Source organism: Alosa alosa, chromosome 16, assembly GCF_017589495.1.
Source record: "Alosa alosa isolate M-15738 ecotype Scorff River chromosome 16, AALO_Geno_1.1, whole genome shotgun sequence".
Lineage (NCBI taxonomy): Eukaryota > Metazoa > Chordata > Actinopteri > Clupeiformes > Clupeidae > Alosa > Alosa alosa.
The window spans coordinates 21,406,553-21,414,659 of record NC_063204.1 but is presented as its reverse complement, the minus strand read 5'-3'; positions in this window follow the sequence as shown (position 1 = coordinate 21,414,659).

Here is an 8,107-nt window from a genome sequence, read left to right as displayed (position 1 = left end):
AGAATGACTGTCGGCAGTGGAGCTCATTACACTTCCCCTGCATATATAGGGTTTCAGTTTGATCACGTCACCATATGACACCACTCCTTTGCCTTTTGACTCATGTCATATGTCTCCTCCTTCCTCAAAATCATCATAGCTTCATGCAATATTCAGAATATGGATTAAAATGAACATCTTTTGTGAACATTACAACATCATTTAATGGATCAATTGAGACTATAATCAGTAAGTTGTTTATACTACATAAATGTCATCTAGGGCAACTGGAAGGCTTCTTCCAAATGTCCATCCATTGGCCCTTTGGTCACAGAGTGGTTCTTGTTTGACTTTAATGTATATTTTTTTTTTTTTCAGAATGGAAACATTTTGGAAGAGTACCACTTCCTTTTGACTCTACAACACTTGAGTGATGTCATAGACCTTTTGTAGTGCTTCAAAGAACTCTCAAGGCAATATTTCTTTGAATAACTATTTAAAGGCAGATATGAAAATTATCTTTCTGGAAAAAAAAACATACATATAGTCACGATTTCTATTAAATTATGTTCAAATTTAACACTACTGAATCCCACTGTGGTATGGTTAACTAGTTCTTGGGATTATGAATCCAACACTCTGTATTCTTTGGTCGGTCCTGTGAAATGTGCTTGCTGAATAGTTCTGCTAATGAAACTAAAGGGCCGAGGAAGGCTCTCTGGGCTGAACGAGCTGATTTAGAAGTAGCCATGCAGTCATAGCCCCCACCATACCACCTAGTTAGCTGACCAGCATGCACACTCTGGGCCAAATTTGAAAACGGAACCCTGAAAATCCTGGTTTGGCTTGTGAAACTTTGGGCCAATATGTCAGGGGCAGCCATGGCTTACTGGTTAGAGCTGGCTTACTGTAACCGCAGGGTTGCCGGTTCGAACCCTGACCAGTAGGAATGGCTGACGTACCCTTGAGCAAGGCATCTAACCCCTCACTGCTCCCCGCGCGCCGCTGTAGCAGGCAGCTCACTGCGTCGGGATTAGTGTGTGCTTAACCTCACTGTGTGTTCACTGTGTGCTGAGTGTGTTTCACTAATTCACGGATTGGGAAAAATGCAGAGACGAAATTTCTCTCGCGGGATCAAGAGTATACGTATACTTATACTTATATGTATGTACTTCAAAAGGACTTACTCATAGTCTTTTAGTCTCTTTGTCTCAACAACATATACAAGCACTGAGTCATTATTTATTTATTTATTTTTTTCGGGGCCCCTTAATCCATGGTTTCCTTGTTGCAGTCTTTATTCATTAACATGTCCATGAATCAATGTCAATGAGAATACTGTCAAATGACATAATGTTCATGGCTGGTCTTTTTGAGCAATTGAGCCATTTCCATGAATCCCTGGCCAGATCGGGGAATTTAGAAAATTACCTGCTCAACTGCCCTGTTATGAACAAGTTGCCTGTTCTTGAAACTTGATCATTTGTTTTACAAAAAAAGAAAAGGGAAACTTATCTGATACACTTCTTTCCTTTTTATTTCCTTTCCCTTTTAGCCCTTGATGGATAACGCCGCAGCCAGCCAAGTTGAGATTGCACTGACAGCTTTCTGAGATGGCTGTCATGCTTGTGTGTATCACGTTACAGCTCTGTAACAACAACTATAAGGGCCCTGCTAATGCACCTGCATGGCCCTTCACATGAGCACGCTAACCACACATTACGCACTCAGCTACTAACATGCCTCCCACCTGTGCGAACCAAAAATATTTAACACCTTTGAATCGACTACCACCCAGACAGCAAGAGGTCTCATAAGATGGAAGGAGGTCCTGTTGGAGATCTCTGATCAGTGCTAGTGTTGTTTCAGCTGGTGTCTTTATCCTAAAGGATATGGTGTGAGGGCTTTTAAAGGTATTGTGTGTGTGTGTACAGTAAATGGATTGCTGTATTGCATGAGGACGGTGCAGTGCAGTGATGAAAGACAATCTTTTGAGTCTGACAACTCTGACACTGAGAGTGGATGTCGTCATTTTTCATTCAGGACATCTGGCAGTCTGGATTAGTGCTGACTCTCCTTTTGAAAATGAACTCTTTCACCTTTCTTCCCCTTCAATGAACAAGACGATTCACAAAACAAATACAATATACAGAACAAATAGTTTTTCTGATTGTTTTTTTTTTTTTTTCAGAAGGCTCACTAGTGAAGCTGAAAAGTATCCCAACATATTGGCAGATATATGAAGGGTTCAGATCAATTGTTGTCAGAATTTGTGTCTGATACTGTTCCGTTAGGATGTGATTATGGGGCATGTTTCAACCGATGCAGGGGGGGAAATGCCTCTGCACTCAATTGGATAGACATCAGAGCAACGAAATAGCTTACTGTGCTGTAGAAAGAACACCTGAACCACCCCTCTTCTCCACAAATGCCTTATTAACATTGTTTTCTGGTCTTTATTGTGCTGTCAATATCTTATACAACACATGATAGCGAAATCTAAGACCACGTTTATACGTAGCAGGTTAGGCTATTCGAAAAAATAGAAAAATAGAAAAAACACCGATGCTAAAACAGCTGGGGAAGGTGTCGCAAACCCCTCAAGCAAAGGTGGCCAATCAGTAAGCGCTTTCAGACATACGTGTAAGACCGGAGGTTCTGCCGATGTTAAACGGTGGGGCCGTATATCTGAACGACATAACCGGTCATGTGGAAGTCCGAATTCACCCGGTGTTTATACTACTCCCCCCCTAGTATTTCCTCCGGACATTATGCAAATGTGCTGTGTCTGAATGAAGCGTAGGACATGCGGTTAAGATCACACCTAGTGAGAGGGCGTGTTGGTGACGTTTCTTTCGTGCGTCCATGTGGTTAGATTTGACTTAAATGCAGTGTTATGATGGAGTGGCATAATGCTGTCCAGAAAATCTCCGACCTGGAAAGATGCAGACATCACGGAGCTACTGTCCATGAGGGCATACAACATTTTGATAGAACACATGAAGGGAACGGCAAGAGACGTTGTAGCCTACAACTGCATGGCAAACGAATTCAAAAGACTGAATCACCATAAGCAGAAGGCGCTGAAAAGGCAGTAGCCTACAGCGACGTCGTTGACGACAATAACAGGAGTATTTAATAAATTGTTAGCCAACATGGTTTTCTGTTCATTGATACCTCGCTGAGCTCGCTGATATTTGTTGAGCATATATGCCTAGAGAAAATGAAAACGAAGAAAAGCCAACTTTGTTACAAGCTCCTTACGTAAAAGCAATAGACACATGGGGAGAGGATGCTTTTGGAAAAATAAACCATGAAAAAAACGAACAACTTCACTGTTATGTTAGTATTTTGTTTATTGCTTAAAAACGTTGTATGATGGCCTTGCAGTCTTGAGTTAGCCTACTGAATTGGCTGGTAGCCTACCATAAAGTTTGTGCATGCTCTCTCCAACGCAAAACCAGATGTGGGGTTCTATAGCCAAGTAATTCTGGTACATAACGTTGAAAACAGATAAATGTGTTTATTCGAAGCACACATACAATAGCCTACGAACAATAGATTTGTCTTCTTTAGCCTACATAATACATAGGCTACACGTTGTAAACAAAAAGCAGCTGTGACAGGCAGCGGCCGCGATATATTCTGGCGTCATATCTCGCGATCTTGTGAACTCTACAAGCCCCCACCCCTCACTTTCGACAAACCACGGAGATTCTGTAATGTGCGTGTATGTCGCTCACACATACGTCCGTATAAGGTCAGTATTAGGTCCGCAGGTTAGCATCATATCCGAATCATCCGAAGGGTAGGACCTCCGTTTGACAAACCTCCGCATGTACTCCGGAGGTTATATCTGAAAGCGCTTAGTGATTTCAAACAAATGAGGGAACAACGTCACAATGCAAAAATGCTGTTTTCCCCTGATTACATGCAAAGTAAAACAAGAGTTTTCCCACATCTCCACTTTGGCCGGAAATAATTGTTTTCAGTGATAAAACCTGCATTTTCATGTAAATGAAAGGTCAAACCGCATGGAAATATATGTGTTTTTCCTACGTGTAAACGGGGTCTTAGAAGCCGTCTGTCTAGCTTCTAGCGACAGTGTTTTAGTTGCAATCAACCAAAGCCAAAGTTCTTTCAGGCAAGTCCATCCACTCGGCGGCCATATAGCAATGCTTTTTGGGCACTCATCGGGCATCCTATTCAGCAGAAATACACGTGCGCAAGTCTTCACACCAATGTTGCTCCAGCAGCGAGTTCACAACACATGATTGTATGTATTCACATCACACCACATGATTGGCTCAATGTATTCACATGTCGACGTTTTGCCGAGGAACGAGTGGGATATGTGTAGACAACGGCCAAATTGGCGTTACAAATTAGCCCCATGCATTTCTGTGGAGGATTTTTTGAGTGCTGTGTGTCCTCATTAGAAAGTCTCTGCCAAAGCTTGCTCAGATGACGTGATAGATGAGGCACTGTTGCTCATCTGTCCATCATCATACAAAGTCCACCCAGACAATTTGATTGGTCCGAACAACTCTGGTTCGGGCATAATTGCCCCTCAATGGAACAATTCCAGACCGAATTACCCGACCTCAAATGTTGTGGGCGGGGCTAAGTTCAGCTGGCTTCCAGACTAGCAAAAACCTATATGATGATAATGCTCATATACCTAAATGCTCATTTAAAAGAAAAGTGGTCGGACAGATTTAGTGGGTTTTGCATCTGAACTCTTCATTTGTTTCCTTTTAATGAACTCCTGATTTTATTATACAGCAATTAACAGTCAATAATTAACCAATCAATCCTTTTTTCAGCTGATGTAGGTGAAGAGCATGTGATTTCTAGTTTAATTTGACCTACGACATCAATACCACATATTGCCATGTGAATCTTAGGGATTTCCCCTTAAGGAAAGTTTTTGATATTTGAGGTCTTGTTGGCTTGTTTATCACATGTTCTGTATTTGAGGATTATCACTGTGTGTTGACTGTGTGGTCTAGACAAACAGGAAAAAGAAAGCTCAAAGAGAAAATGAAATTATGCTAAGCCTAAATACACCTTGGATTTCCTTTGAACACACTGGTGCTTTTAAGACACTCTGAGGTTTAAAAAGTCCCTCCCAAGTCAGGGTATCAAGAGAGTAGCACTTCATAGAGCTTCATAAAGAGCAGTTACTGTGACTCAGAGAGTATTCTTTACCTGACTCACATGACGTGCCGCCTTGTCCCCGCAAACTGCCACCTCAGAGAGCCTTTCTAGGCCTCATGGTCTTCAGGAGTTTCACTACTTAGACTTGAACATAGTCACCTTCAGTTGTGCTCATTTTCAAAATAGAAAGGAAGTAAACGTAGAATTGCGGCAGAATAGAAAAACAAGACAGAATGGAAAAAAATATTTGCAGTGTCACTTACAAACAACTGATACATTTTCTGATATACACTGTATATTTTCTCTCCATTAAAACATATCTGTACATAGTGAATATATCAGTGGTATCTGTGCTAGGTAAAGTGTAAAGGTTCCAAGACAGACATGTATGTATACACAGAGACACAATCTTGAGCTTTTTTTTTGGTTAAAAACATTGTCAGCAATCTAAGGTCAGGAGTTGAACACCCATTGTCATCCTCTGAAAAACAAGAACACATGCAACCAACACATGCAACCATGTGTGCGCACACACACACACACACACACACAGCAACATACATATTTCAAAACAAACTCATTGACATTTCTCATGTGGTAATAGGTCAAATGTCACTAGTTGTGGCAGTAATAGTTTCAGTGTTCCTATCTTCTCCTCAGTGGGTAGTTGTGGATACTCACTTCCTTAAAGTGTTGACATTTTTAAGCAGGATAATATATGATGTTTTTAAGTGCTTACTCCACAGTGACTCAGTGTTTCACATGAAAAGGGGAATGAAGATGTAATTACACACATGCAACTGATACAAGGTTGATAGCTTTGATAACACTTTAATAACACACATGAAATTACCAAATACGTATGTGAGTGAGGGTGTGCATGCATTTGTGTGTGTGTGTCTGTGTGTATGTCTCTGTGTGTATGTGTATGTCTGTGTATGTATGTCTGTGTGTCTGTATGTGTGTGTGTGTGTGTATGTCTATGTGTCTGTCTGTGTGTGTGTGTGTCTGTCTGTGTGTGCGTGTGTCTGTGTGTGTGTGTGTGTGTGTGTGTGTGTGAGCTTGGGAAATGGGGTTCTGTTCTCTGCTGATCTAAGTGTGGCATGAAAGTGTTAGCCGCTGTTTTTTTGCCGTTGACTGGTTTCTGCCCCAATGTCTTGTTTCAGTGTGTGGGGGTTATGAACTGACTCATGGGGTCTGAAGACTGGCATGTTAAATTTCTTTTTATGGTTGCATTGCTGCTGATAACAGCACACGACTGAACCACAAGCCGGGGTCAGGGCAAACAGAAACTTTCACAATGTGGAGGAGTAAACATCCTGTAACTTACTATCACTAACAGACTGCTCATTTTCAAGTACTTTTTAAATAGCTGTCTGACATGAATATGTCATAGGTTTGCAAATTGAGAGCAAAAGTTGAAGTACGCATGGCATGCAATAATTGGTAAGTGGCCGAAGTAGACTAGATAAAATAGTAGAATAGTTTATAATTGGTCTAAAAGTGGCAGAAGATTGAAGAAAGTCAGAAAAACTCTAAGAACCAACAACATGGAAAGCCACTTGTAAGGATTCTCAGTTTGATTCAGGAGCACCTAAAGGTGCCCTGTCAAAGGTTCAGTCCATAGGCCTCTGTGGTCTGCTATTCGTTAGAAGTGTGAGTGAAGTACATTGTCAGTAGTATTGGTCCCGGCTGGCATCCTTGGTCCCTAATGCCCTATACACACACACACACACACACATACACACACGTACGTGTTACCTGGAACCCTGGTTGTGGCTGTGAATCCTATAGCGTGACAGATGATGCCCTGAAGGGGATGTTATCCAGCTGATAAGGGTGTGCTGCTTACGTCTGTGGCAGAAGGGGGAACGTCCCATGACTGTTTCAACAGCAGAGGCAAACAAGTAATGGGAAGTGGACTTTCTACTGCTGCCACAGTGACCTAATGAAAAAACACTGAGGCACTGAAATGTTTTATTCTTAGGTACACCGACCTCTTATGAATAATTGAGTCAACATGCGAAGCAAGTCTGGTGATACAACTTTCTGAGCAATTTTGCTGGTATTTTGTTTCTGACCAGTTCCCGTTGATATTGACCAACATGTTTTTCAAAAGAACTTTAATCATCAGTAGGCAAATGTTCATGATCATCCAGAAAACATGGAACTGATGATGTGGTTGCCAAGAAACATTGCTCAAAATATTGCCCACCTGTACAAAATATGAATCTTGTTCAATTCTGTGGGGAATAGGGGTCATAACAATCAGCACGAGTTGGTGTATCGTGATGCAGTAACATACAAAATTATCCTAAACTTGGCCATCAGAGATGTTACTCTTCCTTTACTACTGTGAACATCTTTCTCTATGTATGTTTCATTGGAACCTCACTTCTGTAAATATCCCTTCTGTAAATATATTGGTAGCAGTAAGGCCCAGTTTTGCTGACATTAGTGTCTGCTGGGAAATGTATATCAACTCCAAGCAGAAAGGTGAGAAAATGTACACCGCTAGAGCTGCTGCCAACCACTTCCTGTGTTTTCTCTCTCTCTCTCTCTCTCTCTACCAATGCTGTGATTTATTTAATGCTGAAAGTGATCGAGATGCCGCCAATGCAGTCAGCAGAATGCCACTGCTAGTAACTGCTAGCCTCACAGTGGCAAGTCATCTCTCTACTTTCAGTCACTCTGATGGTTGCGTGAGGTGATTCGACAAGGTTCTCAGTCACAGCAGATGACAGTTAGATTTCCCTGGCAAAGCTTCCTCACTGTCTGACACCTCCTCTGTCTGACAAATCTGCCTGTTGTGTATTCATGGGTTCATGAAAGGGATATGTTTTTCATGCAGGATGTTGTCAGGTGTCTGTTGTTTCCCAGGCATGGAAACTGGACTGCCTTTAGAAACACGGCAACAGTCCCCATTGTCACACTCTTAAAGACAAATTGATGGGCCCATTTTACACAG